We start from the raw sequence: 23,604 nt of genomic DNA, 5'->3' as shown, positions 1-23,604 counted from the left end.
CGAATGTACATCGACTTCAAGCATCTCAATAAGGTCTGCCCGAAAGACCATTTCCCGCTCCCCCGCATCGATCAAATTTCCGATTCGATTGCGGGTTGCGAGCGTTTGTCATTCCTCGATGCCTACTCGGGCTATCATCAGATCCGTCTGTATGGCCCCGATGAATTAAAAACAGCCTTCATCACCCCATTCGGGTGCTTCTGCTACATCACTATGCCATTTGGTTTGAAGAATGCAGGAGCAACCTCTATGCGCATGATCCAAAAATGCCTCCTTGACCAGATCGGTCGAAATGTGGAGGCGTATATGGATGATATGTAGTCAAGTCACGCAAAGGTTCCGACCTGCTGACTGACTTGGCAGAAACATTGGCCAACCTTCATAGGTACGATATCAAGCTCAACCCAGCCAAGTGTTCATTCGGTGTTCCTAGCGGAAAGTTACTCAGTTTCTTCGTTTCCGAACGAGGGATCGATGTCAACCCCGAAAAGATCGGGACCGTCGTCCGAATGGAGCGGCCGGTCAGAATACACGATGTTCAAAGGCTCACAGGTTGCCTAGCGGCTTTAAATAGGTTTATCAGTCGACTCAGCGAGAAGGCACTTCCTCTGTACCGACTCATGAAGAAATCAGATACTTTCGAGTGGACAGACGAAGCCCAAATTGCATTCGACGACCTCAAAGTCCTACTTTCCACCCAGCCGGTTCTTACTGCTCCGCTCAGTAAAGAACCCCTTCTTCTGTACAACGCGGCTACAAATCAAGTCGTCAGCACTGTTCTCACAGTCGAACGCGAAGAAGAAGGCAAAGCATACAAGGTTCAGCGGCCAGTGTATTATGTCTCCGAAGTCCTGACTCCTTCCAAGCAAAGGTATCCCCAGTATCAAAAACTTATCTACGGGATTTACATGACTGCGAAGAAGGTGGCTCATTATTTCCAAGACCACTCGGTGTCTATCGTTTCTGATGCTCCGTTGTCGGAAATCCTCCACAATCGGGACACATCGGGCCGAGTGGCGAAGTGGGCGATGGAGATGTTATACTGCGACATCAAGTTCGAGGCCAAGAAAGCTATAAAGTCTCAAGCTCTGGCTGACTTCATAGCAGAATGGGTAGAACAACAACAACCGACCCACATCTACTCGGCTCATTGGACAATGTTCTTCGATGGGTCCAAGATGTTGAATGGCTCCGGCGCTGGCGTTGTGATCATATCGCCGAAGGGTGACAAACTCAAGTATGTGTTGCAGATACACTTCGATTCCTCCAACAATGAGGCAGAGTATGAGGCTCTCCTTTATGGATTGCGCATGGCCATCGCACTCGGCGTCCGTCGCCTGATGGTCTACGGTGATTCAGATTTGGTAGTTAATCAAGTGATGAAGGAGTGGGACGTAAGGAACCCCACCATGACCACATACTGCAATGCAGTGAGGAAGCTCGAGAAAAAGTTTGAAGGTCTGGAACTCCACCATGTTCCGCGACTGAAAAACCAAGCAACTGATGAATTGGCGAAACTTGGATCCACTCGGAGGCCAGTCCCGAGTGACGTCTGCCTCGAGCTCCTTCACGTTCCCTCAGTTAAAGAAGATCCTTTCACAGAGGAACCAGTACAACCAAAGAGCTCGACAGATCCGACTGAAGTTGAAGTCCCTGCTGTGGTCGATTTGATCATGGAGATTCTTGCTATCATCCCCGATTGGACTGTGCCGTTCATTGCATACATCATGAGGCAAGAATTACCAGAAGACGAAGTCCAAGCCAGACAGATCGTCCGCTGGTCAAAGTCGTTCACTGTCATTGATGGCCAGTTGTACAAGGAAAGCGTTTCAGGCGTCCTTCAACGATGCATCTCCCCTGAGGAGGGACAGTTAATCCTGGAAGAAATTCACTCGGGAACCTGCGGTCATCACGCCTCCTCAAGGGCAATCGTCGCCAAAGCATTCAGAGTTGGCTTCTTCTGGTTGCAGGCGAATGAAATGGCAAAGGATATGGTCGACCGATGCGAAGGCTGTCAGTTCTACTCTAACAAGTCCCACAAGCCAACATCTGAGTTGAAGACAATCCCTCTTGTTTGGCCGTTTGCAGTGTGGGGATTAGATACAGTCGGTCCATTCAGGACAGGCCAAGGGGGATTCACACATCTGTTGGTGGTAGTCGACAAGTTCACAAAGTGGATTGAAGCCAAGCCCATCAAGAAGCTCGACGCCCTTACAGCCATCAAGTTTGTCAGGGACATCATCTCCAAATTTGGGGTACCGCACAGCATAATCACTAACAATGGCACAAACTTTGACTCGGACAGATTCAAAGGTTCCTGTACAGGCCAAGGTATCCGAGTGGATTTTGCATCTGTAGCGCATCCCCAAACAAACGGGCAAGCAGAGCGGGCGAATGGACTTATTCTGCAAGGTTTGAAGCCTCGACTCCTGCGAGAAGTGGGACATGCTGCCGGCGCATGGGTCATCGAGCTGCCTTCGGTGCTGTGGGGTCTCCGCACAACCCCAAATAGATCTACAGGGCGATCCCCGTTCTTCCTCGTTTACGGAGCAGAGGCAGTCCTTCCGAGTGACTTGCTTCACAACGCTCCACGAGTTGAACTCTTCTCCGAAGCTGAAGCACAGCAAGCAAGGCAAGACGGAGTGGATCTTCTAGAGGAGGAGCGTGAGATGGCACTGACTCGCTCAACCATTTATCAACAAGATCCGCGGCGCTTTCACGCGCGACACATCAGGAGTCATACATTCCAAGCAGGCGACCTGGTGCTCCGAGTGGATCAGCAGAGACCTCACAAGTTGGCTCCCGCCTGGGAAGGACCCTTCATCATCTCCAAGGTGCTCAACAACGGAGCATGTCGACTCTACAACCTCGACAGGGAAACGGACGAGCCGAGAGCATGGAACGGAGATCTCCTGAAGCGCTTCTACACGTGACCGTCGACTGAAGTAATGTAAAGAACAAGTATCGTTGAAGTAATACAAAGCAGATTGAGTTTTTGCAGATGCAAAATTCTTCCGCGTTCGCAGACTCCGGTCTCAAAAAAAAGTGTGCACTAAACGTCGCACTCGGGGACTTAGCTGCGATCCAGAATCGCCTAAGTACAAACTTTCTCCGAGTGTGCACTAAACGTCGCACTCGGGGACTTAGCTGCGATCAAGAGTCGCCTAAGTACAAACTTTCTCCGAGTGTGCACTAAACGTCGCACTCGGGGACTTAGGTGCGATCAAGAATCGCCTAAGTACAAACTTTCTCCGAGTGTGCACTAAATGTCGCACTTAGGGACTTAGCTGCGATCCAGAATCGCTGAAGTACAAACTTTCTCCGAGCGTGCACTAAACGTCGCACTCGGGGACTTAGCTGCGATCAAGAGTCGCCTAAGTACAAACTTTCTCCGAGTGTGCACTAAACGTCGCACTCAGGGACTTAGGTGCGATCCAGAATCGCCTAAGTACAAACTTTCTCCGAGTGTGCACTAACCGTCGCACTCGGTGACTTAGCTGCGATCAAGAATCGCCTAAGTACAAACTTTCTCCAAGTATGCACTAAACGTCGCACTCGGGGACTTAGCTGCGATCAAGAATCGCCTAAGTACAAACTTTCTCCGAGTGTGCACTAAACGTCGCACTCGGGGACTTAGCTGCGATCAAGAATCGCCTAAGTACAAACTTTCTCCGAGTGTGCACTAAACGTCACACTCGGGGACTTAGCTGCGATCAGGAATCGCCTAAGTACAAACTTTCTCCGAGTGTGCACTAAACGTCGCACTCGGGGACTTAGCTGCGATCAAGAATCGCCTAAGTACCAACTTTCTCCGAGTGTGCACTACACGTCGCACTCGGGGACTTAGCTGCGATCCAGAATCGCCTAAACAACAACTTTCTCCGAGTGCTCTCTAACCGTCACACTCGGACACTTGTTTGCGATCAAGAATCGCCTAAGTAAAAAGCTTCCTTCGAGTGTATCTTAGAGATCCACTCGGAGGTTAGCAACTACCCTCATTCGGGCTCATGTAGATGTCAAGACAACTGACAATTACATGAGTAGCAGACCCTCATCGAGGCTCCTGTAGATGTCAAGACAACTGACAATTACATGAGTAGCAACTCGCTCCGAGTACGACTTTACAGTCGCGCTCGAAGACTTAGCTGCGATCACGAATCGCCCAAGTAAACAATTGCCTTCGAGTGTATCCTAGAGATCCACTCGGAGACTTAGCAGACCCTCATTGAGGCTCATGCAGATGCCAAGACAACTGATAACTACATGCTCCGCATGTTTGCCACTGGCTTCACCAACAAACGCCAAACAAAAACCACGAGCCAAAATCGTGTCAACAATTATTTGGCAAAGGAAGAGCAAAATATTAGATTCAAATTCAAAGTTGGTTTAAAGATAGTCGGTTCGGTGTAGATCAAGCTTATCCACACCGAACCACGAACGTGACGGCCAACAACAGTGGCCAAAGTCTGATACAACTACCACTCGGCATACCGAGGTAAAGTTTTTCAAGCGTCGTGAGGACTGGCACTGGGACTGGCAGGCTCCACGAAAGTGTCGATGTCGATCCCGTCTGCGATGCGAGTGGCGCTCTCAAGGAAGGTCTCCATGAAATCTTCGAATCGAAGCTTCTTAGTGTTGGCAACTTGCAACGCCTTCAGCTTCTCTTCGCGAGCCTCCTTGCAGTGCACTCGGACCAGCGACAGCGCCACGTCCGCACCACAGCGAGCAGCAGACTTCTTCCACGCCTGCACTCGGTTCAGGACGTCCTCGAGCCGAGTCATTAACCCTTCCATCTCCCGCCGGGACTCGTCTTCAGGCCACAGCTCCTTGTCGATTCGGCCGAAGACCTCTCTCAGGCGACCGACAAAAGGTCCCACTTTGCCAAGCCGAATGTGCGCTCGGAGCATGTCTCGATTGGCGTCGTCGCCGAGTGGAACGTTCAGAATAACCTACCGCTCAATGTCAGCTGCTTCAGCCTCAGCGTCCATACAAAAATCTGCAAAGACAAGACGAGCAAACAGTAAGCGCATCATAAAATACAAAGTCAAGAAGCACTCGGAAAAATAGAACTTACCACCGAGAAGCGCAATCATCTTCCTTGCCTAGTCACTGACGTACTTCTCCTGTGATATGCACCGCCTGTTCATCACCTTCATCTGTCCCATCAGCTCGATTTTCTTTGTTTCCCCATTTTCTCCATTTCGGCCACCAATGCCTTGTTTGCCTCACGGGACTCCTCCAAGGACTTTTCTCGTTCAGCCAGAGTGCCCTTCACACCAGCCAAGTCATGAACAGCTGCCTCCAGTTCCGCGGCAAGCTGAATGTTTTCAGCCTTCAGAGCGTTGTACATTGATCCCATCTCGCAAGTCTTCTGCAAATCAGCGCGAAGAGAAGATCAGAAAAATTCAACAAGGAAAACAATAAAAGCTCGAAGATTCTTCAGACCCCTGCCGACGCAAGCAGTCGGCAACGGCCTCGGGGACTACACCCAGTGGGTTCACTAAGAGTGACCCCACTGCCATGAAGCTCAAACAGGTCCGCCCTATTGAACTAAATAACAAAAACAAGCCTATGAGGCTACTACTACCCGACCTGAGTAAAATTACTCTCGGGGACTACTTCCAGTAGGTGCACTCGGAGTGCCCCCACCGGTAACATTCGAACATATTAGTTTTGATCTGATCAAGTTAAAGAAAATGTATATAAAGACAACTGTCGGTGCAAGCACTCGACAGAAGTCTCGAGGACTACACCCACTGGGTTCACTAAGAGTGAACCCACTGCAAAATAATCATACTGCATCCGAGTATATTACTTAAATACCCACTGGGTTACAAGAGGAAAGTAAATACTTACTAGCCCACTTACTCGGATATCGTCCCGGAGTTCCAAGCTTCGCTGGTACACAGACGCGATGGAGTCGTACGCACTCTTGGCAACACCCGCCATCAACTCCGCCTTCACCATGGCCCCCTTGGCAGCTCCCACCTGATCTTCCGGGAGGCGTTGGGCGTCGTACTGGACGGTCGACGGACCTGGCACCACAAGAGACTCCTTGGGCATCCCGAGTCCTGCTCCAGTCGGTTCAGCAGTGATGAGCGCCGTTTCGGTCGACGGCATCGTCTCGGTTGGCGGCGCGTCCATGGCGGGAGTAGTAGCAGATGGAACAGCCTCAAGGACAGGCACCGCAGCTTGCTCGGACCTCTTCTGGTCGTCCTCCTCCACATGAATCACCTCTGAAGGAAGCCCGACCGAACGACGTGAGACCACAGGAAAAAGGGCAAGATCAAAGACAGAATTCGCGAAACAATAATTTGAGCTCTCAGAGTCGTCACGGCGTACCTTGCTGGGATGTGGCAACGTTGTCCATATCCATGGGACCATCTTCCTGGCGTGGCGGAGAAGTGGCGGAGGTAGCAACTCTGTCGAGTAAAATCCACTCGACCAATAAACATGAGTTCAATCAAATAGTGAAAGAAGATAGTAGAACAAGACACTTACGTTGAGGCAACGGGAACGGCGATCCTCATCCGAGGCAAAGCCTTCCGAGGCTTGGATCCACTCGGTTTAGCCACCTTGGGAGGTTGGCCCGCGGGCTCAGCAGCAGCGTCCCTAGTCCTCTTTGTGCTCCGAGCACTCGGAGCCACGGGAGTAGCTGGCAAGGCGCTCGGAGCCACGAGAGTAGCTGGCAAGGTGCCCGGAACCACAGGAGGAGCTGGCGGGGCACTCGGAGCCGTTGGGGGAGCCAACGGAGTCACAGGTTCATGGCGGCGCTTAGTTCGAGGCTCTGGTGGTGGCGGTGGCGAGCTCTGCTCCTCATCTTCCCCCTCCTCCTCTTCGGACTCCTCTGTCGGAGACGTAGTCGGCGCTCTCCACGCTGCCCTCCTAGCTGCCTTCCTCTTCCTCAGCCGGATTCTCGTTCGAGACGGGATAAAACCAGTTAGTCCACGCCTGCACGAGATACAGTCGACAACGTCAGATGTCAGACAGTGATACAAGAAAAAGCGATAAATCTAAGACAATTGTGAGCACTCGACAAGTTATACTCACCTCATTCGGAGAAGGGTTGTCCGCGCGGAAGGGCTTCACCCGTCGGGCTCCTCTGGGGTTATCACAGGCGCCTGTGATGCCGCAGACTCACGCCGTCACAACCTCCTCGGTCACGCACTCAGGGTGAGTCCGAGTGGAGTCCTCAGGCCCCGTGTAGTGCCACATGGCGTCGTGTCGAGCTTGCAAAGGCTGGATACGCCGACCCAGAAAAATCTCCAGCAAATCTATGCCGGTGACTCCCTTGCGGACGACATCTACCAGCGCATCGACCAGAGGCTGAATCTGGATCTTTTCCATCTTCGTGAGCGCAAGCTGCCTAGGCGGAGCCGGTCGGTCTAGGCTAAAAGGTGGCAGTCCAGTTGCTACATTCGGACAAGCGACGTCCTAGCAGTAGAACCAAGTCGACTGCCAGTTCCTAACGGATTCAGACAACTGAAGAGCGGGATAGCTACTTTTTCTTTTCTTCTAGAAGCCTAAGCCTCCGCAGAGCTGGAGGAGATGAGTTTTGTCGTCCGACTGGCTAAGTCTTTTGATGGTTTGGGATCTAGCGGAGAAGATGTGCTTAAAGAGCCCCCAATGAGGAGGACAACCGATAAAACACTCGCAAAGCACGACGAAGGCAGAGAGATGAGCTATTGCGTTGGGAGGAAAATGGTGGAGCTGCGCCCCGAAGTGGTTCATTATACCTCTGAAGAAGGGATGAGGAGGCAGATAGAAGCCTCGGTACACGTGACTGAGCAGCAAGACGCGCTCCCCCTCCTGGGGCGCCGGCTCCGTCTCGCCCTCCGCCGGCAGCCTCCACGTCTTGTTCTCGATCAGGCCTTGCTCCACCAGCTCCAACATGTCTCTCTTCGTCACCGTGGAGGGGAGGAAATCCCCCTGGATCCAACCCACTGGCAGTGCCCGCTACCGCCATTGAGCGGGAGCCACCGTCTTCTTCTTCTTCCGCACCTCGAGCTTGCTCGTCTGCCCCTTCGTCATGGTGGAGGCTGCAGATCCGCGGAGGAGAAGAAGGAAGAAGCTTGGGGTGCGCAGGAAGCCACAGGAGAAGCGGGGCGAGTGCGAGTTATCACGCGAGTGCGAGTTATCAGGCGAGTGCAACGAGAAACCCTCGCTGGAGAGGTTTAAATAAGGTTCCGACTGGGTCACTAGCAGGTGGCCCCGAAATCTTATCCCCCGACCGGTTGCTGCGATATTAGTGGAGGAGATGAAGGCGCGGAAATCGAGGCGGCATATACTACTCGACGACGATGTCGTCATCCCCGCTTAGCGCGCGGCAACCGAAATTTGAGGATCCCAGAAAATCCGCCGCTGTCAGTTGACCGGTCACGTCAAAAGATTCCACGAAAGCACTCGGTCTCTGACGGTTCGCTTCACAGATATATCCACTCGGATCACTGGTCAAGAGGATAAAATGGATCGAGGCAAACAACGCCAAAGTCACATCCATACCAGTCGGATCCGTACTCCAAGCATCGCTTCGTCGTTCCAACCCCGATCCATTCGGGGACTAATGATGGGGTTATAGTCCTAGGGTAGGGTCATAGGCCTGCCCTATAGGTCCTACCCAAGGACTACCCTTCATAAGGGACAAGGCCCTTAGTCAGTTCCGACTGAATTAAGGACTTCCCATCATCCAGTCGATGACGATTCCTCCATCATCCAGTCGGAGATGAGCATTCGGAGCGTATCAAACACGCCGACTGGATTCCACTCTGTACATCGTAACCCCCCTGGAGGGCAACGGTCATACGTTTTCATGTACCTTTATTAGCATTTAAGGCATACGTTACATGTAACGTAGACATTTAATCGCCACTACTCCACCCCTGTGCACCGAACCGTTGTGAAGGGCAGCGCACTCTATATAAGTCGCCCTTCCCCACTGGTGCAGGGGTTAGCAATTCACTGTAATCCATATTCCACTCGACATCAAGCTCTCAAGAGCACTAAGACGTAGGGCTTTTACCTCCACCGTAGAGGGGCCTGAACTCATACAACCTCGCCGTAGCTAAGGCTCTCCCCATCCTTTCGTACCCTACACATCTACTGTCAGACTTATACCCACGACAGTGGACGATTAGTAAGTAGATGCTGATGAATATACGGTCTACTTGTCTTGGCGTATGGCCCATTACTGTTGAACCTCATACTCTCAAGGAGCATAATTAGCATTGCGGTGCGATCATAATTCTATCAATTGCCTAACTATGATTTGTTTACCCTAGCATAGTTGTTTATCTTCTTTTGGGAGAGCTAGATCACTAGTGAATGTCATGTGACTCTGGTCCATATCACCATCATTGTTTACACCTCCATCATTTACCGCTTTATTTACTTTTCCGTTGAAATCACTATTACCTTCCCCGCTTGTGTTTTGATTCTTTGCAAACTACAAGGTTGGAGAGATTGACAACCTCTCTGTACTCGTTGGGAGCAAAGTTATTTGTTGCGTGTGCAGGTCCACGTCTTCTGCTAGCGCTAGGGTGGAAGACACCTACTTGTTGAGCCTAGGAGTCCTCCTGGTTTGATAAACCTTACAGTCTCTGTGTGAGGGAATATTGCTGCTGACTACATCTCCACCTTCCACTTGGGGTATCCAACGAGGGGCTAGAAGTATATACATCACCTCGTCATCAACATCCATGTCGATCCCTGTGAGTACGCGAATGATACTCAAGTGAACCTTTAGTTATCATGTCATATTCCCTTTGCTTCACGATATATTACAAAACTCGAGATGCGTTGATATCCTCTTGAGTCATGCACATGCTCACTATATCGTTGTCCTCGCTTACCGATTTTGTTCTTATTTCTCGTTGATGTGTTCCGACATCCCCATAACATTGTCACATATGTGGCCCGACGATGATGGATATTGTCACACCAAGAGGGGCCTAAGAATATCTCTCCATAGTCGGAGGAGCAAATATCCCACTATCGAGCTATCTAGTCCCTTGTCAAACTTCCCGGTGAGCTTGTAAGTTGTCGTTATGATCACCTAGTTACAGATGACATTTGGCAACCCCAAAGTCCATCATTCGGTAAGAATTTACTATGATACTCTCATGGTCTAAGGAACTAAATCATGCATTAACACTTTGTGTTATAATAATTGACTTGAGATAGTATTATCTCAAAGTATGACAAACAAGTTTGGGTCGATTCAATATGACCGTTTTTCTAACGCCATACTCTCAATGTTATTTTTAGGATCATCGTTACTCTTAACGATATCCTAAGATTCATAAGACATGATCACTAACAACACTTGATCTAGTCTTAGAGGTGAGACTAGGAATCTTATTTGTCACTTTGCTTGCTTAGCTTGTCACTAGTTTGCATCCCCGCTCTCTAGTTTACTTTTCCTACTTGTTACTTTGCTTTCTCGTTCACCGTGTCTCAAAGTACCACTAAATTTTGTGACTTCTCAAATAATAATGATAATAATGATTTTATTAGTACTCCAATACCGCCCGCCACTACTGCAGATGCCTTTGATATTAATGCTGCATTGCTGAATCTTGTCATGAAATAAAAAAATTCGGGAAGTCCTAATGAGGATCCCGCTGCTCAATTTAATACCTTTATTGAACTTTGTGATATGCGTAAGAAAAATTACATGGATAATGATATTGTGAAATTAAAATTATTTCCCTTTTCACTATGAGATAAAGCTAAGGCTTTTTATCTTTACCAATGTAATAGTATTGGAACATGGTATAAGTCTAAAGATGCTTTTATTGCCAAGTATTTTCCTCCTGCTAAGATCACCCCCCTTAGAAATAAAATAATAAATTTTAAACAACAAGAACGTGAACATGTTGCACAAGCTTGGGAGAGTACGAAATTAATGATTAGAAATTGCCCTACGCATGGTTTTAACTTGTGGATAATTATCTAGAATTTCTATGTTGGACTAAACTTTGTATACAGAAATCTTCTAGATTCTGCCACAAGTGGTACCTTCATGGAGGTGACCTTAGGATAGGCCACCAAACTTCTGGACAACATCATGGCAAACTATTCTCAATGGCATACCGAAAGAGCTCCAACTCGTAAGAAGGTAAATTATGTTGAGGAAATCGCTACTTTGAGTGAAAAAGTGGATGCTCTTATGAATTTGGTTGTTAATAAAAATAATCATGTTGATCCTAATGACATGCCCTTGTCTACTTTGACATAGGAAAATGATAATGCCACTGACTTGAATTTTATCTCTCAAAATAATTTGAATAACAATGCATATAGGGGTAATTTTAGTGCTAGGCCATAACCCCATATCCCCATATAGGACCAAAATTAATAAATTATCCTATGATCTTGAAAATACCATTAAATAATTTATTAATTCTAAAAAAATCAATACTATGGTAGAGGAAAGGATGCATATGCTCGATACGTTGGCTGAGTGTCGGGACCCCGATCCTAAGCCATAGGAATCCAGCCTGTAACACATCGCATCCCTTTGCGGTCTCACGCACGGTTAACCCCACGGCTGCAGCCTTACCTTAGCCGGGACCATTTGTGCCTTTTGAGTCACGTATGCAATTGTGTCGCTAGCAATCCAATGACAAGGAACCCGGATCGACATGTCTAGTCATAAACCAAAGTGGCAATTCCGCACAGGGACAGGCATACATGACCCAACAAAGCAGGTGTCGGTCACCAGCGAATGTAGACGAGTCGTAGCAAGCTACAAGGATTCCATTACATCGCGTGACATTTCCCCAAAGGGGACAGACACATCAGCTAAGAAGGACACACGTCGGTCAACCAATGTGTCCGAAGCAGTAGCGAGCTACCATGGCTCGTTGGATCACAAAGGGGCATTTCCCTGTAAGGAGTGCTACTAAAGTTTACGGCTAGGTAATCGAAACCCATACATATCAAGCATGACACACGCACGCATGGCATACCGGTATGTATAGATACATCGATGGCATCACAACATAACCATAAACATACAAGCTTTATTTAAGAGGCTCGGAAGAGCCACACACATAATATTACACAGTAAGGGTCTCACGACCCATCAAAGCAGTCATTCAGTTACAAGCCAGCGGAAGTGTTTAAAACTGTCTGAGTACAGACATGTGAAACTAGAAGGCACATGGCCTGACTATACTACAGACCCAACCTAGGGCCAGATCGTAGCTGGGACACCAGCTACTCGTCGTCGACGATGTCTAGGAAGAACTCTCCGTTAGGGTCATTAACAACCTCTGCAACAATTATTAAACAGACATGAGTACTGAGGTACTCAACAAGACTTTAGGATAACTATCTACTCATGCAATGTATCAATAAGGAATTGTGGGGTTTCATGCAGAAAGCCAGCATTTGACTAGTGGCTAGACAACTTACATTTTAAAACAATTTTTGACAACTTGATTTCTCGCACATGAGTCCACTAACACCACAACAATACTCCATCGTGGAATCATTCCTTCTCCATACGGAAATGCCGTCCACGACACTCACGCTTATCTTGACAATTTTATGAGTAGCCATTGAAATTATCTATGAACAACATATGTCTCCAAGTAGTCCATATCCGCGGACGCGGCTATTCGAATAGATCATAACCCTGCAGGGGTGTACTTCGTCACAGACGCTCTCACCACTTATCGCCATGTGCACGTCATGCACCTCGGCAACCTTCAAGCGGAAGCCCAGCGAGGGAGTCGGCCACGACCGTTAACCACACTAGTACCTAGTCCAGGTGTATCGCCTATCTGAGGGTAACTCGCACGGAAGTCCGGCCGAGGTTTCTGCCACGACCCCAAACGATGTGCGCAGGGTTCCCAAGCCCCACCATCCGGGTGCCACTTGGTACACCGTGCCACTGCCTACCGCATCACGGCCCACCTCTCAGGTCAACACTATGCACGGCCTCCAGCATGACTATAAACACCAGAAACTACTTGCAACTCCTGGACCGAGTACTAAGCGATTAATAAGTCGGGCGGGGTCATATTTCAGGGCCCAGCATGTGGTAGTATCTAGTCTTGGATTACATACACGGAACTCAGGTCCTAAGGTCGGTTCCAATGAAACAACCCGCCATGTACTCCTACATAGCCTTTCACCGGTACCTTTACCAAATCAGGTTCAACACACAACCTTTACCTACTGAACACATTCTCACAATTCTGTTCATCTCCCAGATGACAGACCATACACAACTCTAAGCATAGCATGCATATCAGGATAAGGCACATCATGGCTCAAGCATCTACCAGGTATGCTAGGTTGCAAGGTTCAGCTATTTACTGTGACAAGGACAGGTCATACACATGAAGTGGGTTCAACTAACGTGGCAAAAGCATTTGAGCATTTGATCCTAATGTGATAAGTAAGTGCAGGAGCGAGAACATGGGATTTATCGGGATGATCAAAATGGTTGCTTGCCTTGTTGCTCAGAGGAGTGACAATATCCGTCAGTCGGATATTCGGTGGAATCCGGAGGAGCGGAGCCTACCGAAAGAAATGACAGCAATCAATAACAATCATATGCAACAAGATGATGCATGAGCGTGGCATGAGGATGCAAGGTGGTTTGCTAAAATAGCTAACATTTATTAGGTTTGAAGTTGATTTGAATCAGATTCAAATATCACTTCAAACGAGGTATTCTCGAATACCATTTTAATTGATTCGACCTGATGCTCAGATCAACTTGTTTTTAACATGCATGGAAATGATATGCTAAGTTTCTGGTTGTGTTTGAACAATGTTTGATCATAACATTTGAAGTGGAATTCAAATGATTTCCAAATTCCATCTCCAAGCATTTATAAAATTTAGCTTATTCGTTATTCTATATGTTTGGTCCAGTAACATTTTCAAACATGTTTGAAAATGACATATTCAGATTCCTTGGATTTTTCTGATACTTTTTCATATATAAATTATTTTCATTGGAGTTACAGATTAATTTCTATGATTTTTAGAAGTTTTGGCATTTTTCTGGAATTCTTTTAAATCAGAAAACTCTTTACTGCATCAGCATGACATCAACAGGTCCAACTGGCCGTTGAAAGTCAAACCTGACCAGTGGGACCCACTGATCAGTGACTCTGGTCATTTTTAGATTGGTTTTAATCTTAATTAGCTAATTAACCTCACTGGACCGACATGTCAGTGACTTATCAAATTAATTAAATTTATTTTTGTTAATCCTAAACTCCCAGAGGCTAGCCCCACGCGTCAATGGCTCAGGCTAGCTAAGATCCACCGGTGGCGAGGTCGTTCTCACCGGCGGGGAGCCTCCGGCGACCACCAGTACGACGGAGGGGCTCGGAAACGGCGCACAGGGGGCCAAACTCTGCGCGGAGAGCACCAGAGGAACGACACGTCTCCCGCGGGTTCATTTTTGCACTTAGCCGGGGCTGATCTGGCCGGAGATGACGCCGGCGACGAGCTTGGCGGCGGCCAAAGTTCGGGCGTCATTGGGGTCATCGAAACAGAGGGAGCTATGCACGGGACTCAGCTCCTACGGCATCTGTGCGACGGCCTGAAGCTGCTGGTGGCCTCAGAAGGACGAGCTGATCACCGGAGGGCTACCGGCGACGAGCTCCCGCGGCGGATCTCGTCGGGCTCCAGTGAAATCATGGCTAGAGGAAGGGATCGAAGGGGGAAACTTGGGGGAAAGCCGCGCAAGCTCACGGGGAGTGCAGTGGTGGCGCTAGCTTGCTCGGGGACGACCTGGAGAGGAAGAACGCCGACGACGAACTTCAGTGACCCGAGGAAGAAGACGACTGTGTCTCGTCGTTTCACTGCGTCTCGGCGTCGGGCTCGTGGCTAGAAAGCTTCAGGGGGTTACGGCGGACCTATTGCGCGGCTCAGGAGGGAGAAGGGTAGGCTAGAATGACGGCGAGCTCGAGCTCTGCTCGGGCTCCAATGGCGGCAGAAGGAAACGAGGCAGAGGGGGAGAATGAGGAGAGGATGATCTCGGGCACGCCTCGGGAGGGTTATCCCCTCGCGTGCTAGCGCAGAGCGGCGGCCAGGCAGGCGCACAGGTGCGTGGCCGCGCCGGAGTACGTGGCGGCCACCTCCTGCTGCCCAGTGGCGGGGGAGGAAGACGACAGGAAGAAGCTGGGCCGGGCCAGGTGAGCGACAGGTAATTCTTTCCTTATTTTTTTCTGTTTTGTTTCTGTTTTACTAACTATTTGATTTGCTATTTATTTCAGCTCCGAAATAGTTTACCAAAATTATTTTGAACACACCAGAATATTTGTTGGAATATGCCCAACCATTCCTGAAGTTTTCAACATTTTTGAAAACTTAAAGTTTTTGAATTCAAATTTTAAACTTGAAACCAGTAGCTTTTGCATTTATTTAAAATGCCAAATGTGTTATGAAAATGGTTTTCTTCATTGCTTATTTGCTTTCAAGAATTATCAGAAAAGTTGAACTTTTCTTGAGGCCATTTTGGGTTCATTGATTTGAACAAGTTTATAATTCCTTTGAATTTGAGAAGTGGCTAGGGTTTTTTGAGTTTTCCTTCACCACTTGCTTTGTTCTTGTTGAAATTTCTTGGATGCAATGCAAAGAAGATATGAGCACAATGCTATACTTGACTAGGGTTCCAGGGATGTGACACTAAGAACATGGATATAATTGCTCTTGATGTAGAAACTCTTATAAGTAAAGCTTTTTCACCCAAGCATGATTTTAATGAGACTATTAAATCTATCAGAATATCTATGAATGAAAGTAGGGAGAGGACCACTAAGTTGAAAGCTAAGCGGGTATTCCTAGAAAAAATTCTCCCACTCGTTTTTTTACCAAAATCATGATGAAGATCTTAAAATGATTGGCACTTCTCCTATTGAATTTTTATTTAATTCTCTGAATACTAATGATAAAGGGACTGTAGATGAGTCAACTTTAGTTAGAGAGCATCCAGTTTGGTTGGAGGGTGATGATTCTAATGCTAAAACTGAAAAAGTGGGTTTATAGAGGTCAAAACTTTAACTAGTGATGTGCCCACTATCTTGGATTACAAGGACTTTAATTATGAAAATGGCTCTTTCATAGAATGTATTTCATTGTTGCAATCCATTATTAGCTCACCCAATGCTCATGAACAAAACAAGGCTTTCACTAATCATATAGTGGAATCGATGATTGATACGTCTCCAATGTATCTATAATTTTTTATGGTTCCATTCTATTATCTTGTCAACTTTGGATGTTTTATATGCATGAATATGCTATTTTATATCTTTTTTGGGACTAACCTATTAACTCAGTCGCAAGTGCCAGTTTCTGTTTTTTCCGTGTTTTTGACCTTTTCCATAGAAGAATATCAAACGGAGTCCAAATGGAATAAAACTTTCGCGATGATTTTTTTGGACCAAAATAGACCCGCGAAGCTTTTGAAGAAGGCCAGAAGAGCCACGAGGGAGTTACAAGCCCAGGAGGCCCGCCCCTCCCTAGGTCGTGCCTAGCAGGCTTGTGACCTCCTCGTGGGCCCAACCGACGTAATTCCACCGCCATAAATTCCTATAAATACGGAAACCCCAAAAAAGAAACCTAGATCGGGAGTTCCGCCGCCGCAAGCCTCTGTAGCCACCAAAAACCAATCGGGAGCCCGTTCTGGCACCCTGTCGGAGGGGGAATCCATCTCCGGTGGCCATCTTCATCATCCCGGCGATCTCCATGACAAGGAGGGAGTAGTTCTCCCTCGGGGCTGAGGGTATGTACCAGTAGCTATGTGTTTGATCTCTCTCTCTCTCGTGTTCTTGAGATGTCATTATCTCGATGTACCGCGGGCTGTGCTACTATAGTTGGATCCTATGATGTTCTTCCCCCTCACCCTTCTTGTAATGAATTGAGTTTTCCCTTTGGAGTTATCTTATCAGATCGAGTCTTTAAGAACACTTGATGTATGTCTTGCACGTGTCTATCTGTGGTGACAATGGGATATTCATGTGAGTAGTTGATGTATGTTTTGGTGATCAACTTGCGGGTTTCATGACATTGGGAACCAATGCATATGGGTTGGCACATGTTTTGACTCTCCGGTAGGAACTTTGGGGCATTCTTTGAAGTTCTATGTGTTGGTTGAATAGATGATTCTGAGATTGTGTGATGCATATCGTATAATCATGCCCACGGTACTTGAGGTGAAAATGGAGTGTCTAGGTGACATTAGGGTCTTGGTTAATGTGTGTCTTAAGGTGTTATTCTAGTATGAACTCTAAGATAGATTGAACGGAAAGAATAGCTTTGTGTTATTTTACTACGGACTCTTGAATAGATCGATCAGAAAGAATAAATTTGTGGTGGTTTCTTACCTGACAATAATCTCTTCGTTTGTTCTCCGCTATTAGTGACTTTGGAGTGACTCTTTGTTGCATGTTGAGGGCTAGTTATGTTATTCAATTATGTTATCATTGTTGAGAGAACTTCACTAGTGAAAGTATGAACCCTAGGCCTTGTTTCCATGCATTGCAATACTGTTCGTGCTCACTTTTACTATTAGTTACCTTGCTGTTTTTGTAGTTTCAGATTACAAAAACCTATATCTACCATCCATATTGCACTTGTATCACCATCTCTTCGCCGAACTAGTGCATCTATACAACTTACCATTGTATTGGGTTTGTTGGGGACACAAGAGACTCTTTGTTATTTGGTTGTAGGGTTGCTTGAGAGAGACCATCTTCATCCTATGCCTCCCGTGGATTGATAAACCTTAGGTCACCTACTTGAGGGAAAATTGCTACTGTCCTACAAGCCTCTGCACTTGGAGGCCCAACAACGTCTAGAAGGAGAAGGTTGCGTAGTAGACATCAAGCTCTTTTCTGGCGCCGTTGCCGGGAGGTTAGCGCTTGAAGGTATATCTTTAGATCTTGCAATCGAATCTTTTAGTTTCTTGTTTTTTCACTAGTTTAGTCTATAAAAGAAAACTACAAAAAAATGGAATTAATGTGGCCCCATATGCTTCATCTTTTCAATGTCTTTCGTGAAAATGATGGAAATGAAAATTGTGCTCAATTGCTAGAAGAAGAATTACATAGAATGCTTGGCATAAAATATGTGAATGATGAGCATGATTGCAATGTTGTTAGTATTAATAATTTGAATACCCGTGATGCTAATGATATGCAAAGCCACAAGCTTGGGGATGCTATGTTTGATGAAGATGATCTTTTTAGTTCCCACACTTTGAATGATCAAAAATATTATGATGAAAGCATGCCCCCTATCTATGATGATTATTGTGATGATACTTATCTATAAAGAAGAGGGATAATAAAACTTGTCATACTCTTGAGTACCCTCTTACTGAACATTACTCTTTTTATGTGGAAACAATTCATAGTGTTCAAGTCTTTTACGATACTCCCACTACTATTGATGAGAATAAATTTCCTTATGTGGAGAGTAGTAAAATTTTATGCTTGTAGATAATGAAAAGAATGCTTTAGGTGCAGGTTATATTGTTTAATTCATTCATGATGCTACTGAAAATTATTATGAGAGAGGATCATATGCTTCTACATATTGCAATAATATCAAGCTTCCTCTCCATGTGTTGAAACTTTTGAAGTCATGCTTTTTTTGCCTTCCTATGCTAGTTGATTCTTGCTCCAATAAATTGTTTGATCACAAAATCCCTATGCATATGAAGTGGGTTAGACTTAAATGTTCTAGTCATATGCTCCATGATGCTTCCATTATGTTTCAATCTTTATCTTTTATGTGAGCATCATTGAAATCATCATGCCTAGCTTGAAAGGCATTAAAGAAAATTGCTTGTTGGGAGACAACCCAAGATGTATCCTTACTGTTTTTGTGTGTTCGCATGATTAATCTACTGTATTAATCATGTTTTATTGCCTTAGTTTCAATAAAGTGCCAAGTATAGCCTTTATGATTAGTTTGGGTGATAGTTGTTTGATCATGCTGAAAAAGACAGAAACTTTGCGCTCGCGAAATCATTTCTAATTTCTATCCAGAGAGTGATTTTAGGTTGATTCTTTTTGATTCTGATTTATATACAAATCTCCTTAATTTTCATAATTTTTCAGAATTTTTGGAAGTACATAAGTATGGTTAGCATTCAGATCATTATAGACTATTCTGTTTTTGACAGATTCTGTTTTCAATGCATAGTTTGCTTGTTTTGGTGTTTCCATAGATTATATTGAGTAATATAAGTTGTGGAAATAGTAATATACAGTAGGAATTTTGTGAAAATAATTATGAGTCTTGTTTTGACAGTACCCAAGTGATTGATTTGCTCGTTATCATACTAACCCATCTCACGAAGTTCCGTTAAGTTTTGTGTTGTGAAGTTTTCAAGTTTTGGGTAGAGTTTCGATGGACTATGGAACAAGGAGTGGCAAGAGCCTAAGCTTGGGGATGCCCAAGGCATCCCAAAGCCATATTAAAGGACACCAAAGAGCCTAATCTTGGGGATGCCCTGGGAAGGCATCCCCTCTTTCGTCTTCAATCCATCGGTAACTTTACTTGGGGCTATATTTTTATTCACCACATGATATGTGTTTTGCTTGGAGTGTCATTTTATTTTGTTTGAATAAGGTACTTAAGATCTGAAATTATTAGATGGGAGAGTCTTCACATAGCCAAATAATTATTCAACTACTCATTGAGCTTCACTTATATCTTGTGGAGTAGTTTGTCTTTTGCTCTAAGTGCTTCACTTATATCTTTGTAGAGCATTGAAATGGTTTTATTTTATAGAACTAGTTGAACTCTCATGCTTCACTTATTTAATTTTGAGAGTCTTAAACAGCATGGTAATTTGCTTAGGTTATGAAATTAGTCATAAATATGATAGGCATCCAAAGAGGATATAATAAAAACTTCCATATTCAAGTGCATTGATTAGTAAGAGAAGTTTGATTCCTCACAATTAGTTTTGAGATATGGATATGGTAATATTAGCGTCATGTTAGTAGGGTGTTGTGAATCTAGAAATACTTGTGTTGAGGTTAGTTATTCCCGTAGCATGCACGTATGGTGAACCGCTATGTTAGGAAGTCGGAGCATAATTGATTTATTGATTGTCATCCTTTGTGTGGCGGTCGGGATCGCGCGATGGTTAACACCTACCAACCCTTCCCCTAGGAGTAAGTGTTTAGCACTTTGTTTCGATTACTAATAAAAAAAATTCGCAATAAATATATGAGTTCTTCATGACTAATGTGAGTCCATGGTATAGATGCACTTTCACCTTCCAGATTTCTAGCCTCTCTAGTGCCGCGCAACTTTTGCCGGTACACAAACCCACCATATACCTTCCTCAAAACAGCCACCATACCTACCTATTATGGCATTTTCGTAGCCATTCCGAGATATATTGCCATGCAACTCCCACCGTTCCGTCTCATGACTTGTGCTGTCACTTTCATATTGCCATTGCATGATCATAAGATAGCTAGCAAGTCATACGCTAAGCTAGATCGTTGCACATCCCGGTACACTGCCGGAGGCATTTCCTATAGTCATCATTGTTCTAGTATTGAGTTGTGAGTAAATAAAAGTGTGATGATCATCATTATTAGAGCATTGTCCCATGTGAGGAAATAAAAAAAAGGCTAAAGATGGCCACAAAAAAATGAAAAAAGAGGCCAAAGAGCCCCAAAAATGAGATAAAAAGAGAGAAGGGACAATGCTACTATCTTTTTCCACACTTGTGCTTCAAAATAGCACCATGTTCTTCATGATAGAGAGTCTCTTGTTTTGACACTTCCATATACTAGTGGGAATTTTCATTTTATAATTTGGCTTGTATATTCCAATGACGGGCTTCCTCAAAATTGCCCTAGGTCTTTGTGAGCAAGCAAGTCGGGTGCACACCCACTAGTTTTATTTTTGAGCTTCCATACACTTATAGCTCTAAGTGCATCCGTTGCATGGCAATCCCTACTCATTCACATTGATACGCCAAGTCAATGTGACCATCTCCTCCTTTTTGCCTCACAACCTCCACCACACTCTATTCGACCTATAGTGCTATATCCATGGCTCATGCTCATGTATTGCGTGAGAGTTGAAAAAGTTTGAGAAAGTAAGAGTGCAAAAACAATTACTTGGCCAATACCGGGATTGTGCATGATTTAAATTTGTTGTGTAGGGATGATGGAGCATAGCCAGACTATATGATTTTGTAGGGAAAACTTTCTTTGGCCTTGTTACTTCAAAAGTTCATGATTAATTTGCTAGTATGCTTGAAGTATTATTGTTCTCATGTCAATAGTAAACTATTGTTTTGAATCTTACGGATCTGAACATTCATGCCACAAGAAAGAAGTTACAAAGGACAAATATGTTAGGTAGAATTCCACATCAAAAATTTGGTCTTTATCACTTCCCTACTCGAGGACGAGCAAGAGTTAAGCTTGGGGATTCTTGATACGTCTCCAACGTATCTATAATTTTTTATGGTTCCATGATATTATCTTGTCAACTTTGGATGTTTTATATGCATGAATATGCTATTTTATATCTTTTTTGGGACTAATCTATTAACTCAGTGACGAGTGCCAGTTTCTGTTTTTTCCGTGCTTTTTTATCTTTTTCAGAGAATAATATCAAACGGATTCCAAATGGAATAAAACTTTCGCGATGATTTTTTTGGGACCAAAAGTGACCCCCGAAGCTTTGGAAGAAGGCCAGAAGAGCCACGAGGGAGTCACAAGCCCAGGAGGCCTAGCAGGCTTGTGACATCCTCGTGGGCCCAACCGACGTAATTCCACCACCATAAATTCCTATAAATACAGAAACCCCCAAAAAGAAACCTATATCGGGAGTTCCGCCGCCGCAAGCCTCTGTAGCCACCAAAAACCAATCGGGAGCCCATTCCGGCACCCTGCCGGAGGGGGAATCCATCTCCGGTGGCCATCTTCATCATCCCGGCAATCTCCATGACGAGGAGGGTGTAGTTCTCCCTCGGGGCTGAGGGTATGTAGCAGTAGCTATGTGTTTGATCTCTCTCTCTCTCGTGTTCTTGAGATGTCATGATCTCGATGTACCGCGGGCTTTGCTACCATAGTTGGATCCTATGATGTTCTCCCCCTCTCCCTTCTTGTAATGAATTGAGTTTTCCCTTTGGAGTTATCTTATCAGATTGAGTCTTTAAGAACACTTGATGTACGTCTTACACGTGTCTATCTGTGGTGACAATGGGATATTCATGTGAGTACTTGATGTATGTTTTGGTGATCAACTTGCGGGTTTCGTGACATTGGGAACCTATGCATATGGGTTGGCACATGTTTTGACTCTCCGTTAGAAACTTTGGGGCACTCTTTGAAGTTCTATGTGTTGGTTGAATATATGATTCTGAGATTGTGTGATGCATATCGTATAATCATGCCCACAGATACTTGAGGTGACAATGGAGTATCTAGGTGACATTAGGGTCTTGGTTAATGTGTGTCTTAAGGTGTTATTCTAGTATGAACTCTAAGATAGATTGAACGGAAAGAATAGCTTCGTGTTATTTTACTACGAACTCTTGAATAGATCGATCAGAAAGAATAACTTTGTGGTGGTTTCGTACCCGACAATAATCTCTTCGTTTGTTCTCCGCTATTAGTGACTTTGGAGTGACTCTTTGTTGCATGTTGAGGGCTAGTTATATGATCCAATTATGTTATCATTGTTGAGAGAACTTCACTAATGAAAGTATGAACCCTAGGCCTTGTTTCCAAGCATTGCAATACTGTTCGTGCTCACTTTTACTATTGGTTACCTTGCTGTTTTTGTAGTTTCAGATTACAAAAAACTATATCTACCATCCATATTGCACTTGTATCACCATCTCTTCGCTGAACTAGTGCACCTATACAACTTACCATTGTATTGGGTGTGTTGGGGACACAAGAGACTATTTGTTATTTGGTTGCAGGGTTGCTTGAGAGATACCATCTTCATCCTATGCCTTCCGTGGATTGATAAACCTTAGGTCACCTACTTGAGGGAAAATTGCTACTGTCCTACAAACCTCTGCACTTGGAGGCCCAACAACGTCTACAAGGAGAAGGTTGCGTAGTAGACATCAATGATAAAAGCATTTGATGTGAAACTTGAACTTGAACTTTCTATTCCTAGAAAATTGCATGATGAGTGGGAACCTACTACCAAAATAAAGAAAAATAAATATAAATGCAACGCTTTGTGTGACTTTGGTGCTAGTGTTTCAAAAATACCCAAATCTCCATGTGATTCGCTTTGTGTTACTTTTGTGCTGGTATTCAAGAGTGTTCCCTAGACTTGCATCTTGCGGATTCTACCACTAAGAAACCCTTAAGTAGAATTATTGATGTTCTCATTATTGCAAATAAAACTTATGTGCATGTAGATTTCATTGTGCTTGATATTGATTGCAACCTTACTTGTCCAATAATATTTGGAAGACTTCCCTACAAACTATAGGTGCAATTATTGATATGAAAGAGGGCAACATATGGTTCCAAATTCCATTAAAGAAAGGGATGGAATACTTCCCTAAAAAGAGAATCAAACCACCTTATGAATCTATCATGAGGGCTACTTATGGATTGAGTG

Source organism: Hordeum vulgare, chromosome 7H (genome assembly GCF_904849725.1).
Source record: "Hordeum vulgare subsp. vulgare chromosome 7H, MorexV3_pseudomolecules_assembly, whole genome shotgun sequence".
Taxonomy (NCBI): Eukaryota; Viridiplantae; Streptophyta; class Magnoliopsida; order Poales; family Poaceae; genus Hordeum; species Hordeum vulgare.
This window is presented reverse-complemented; position numbering follows the sequence as displayed.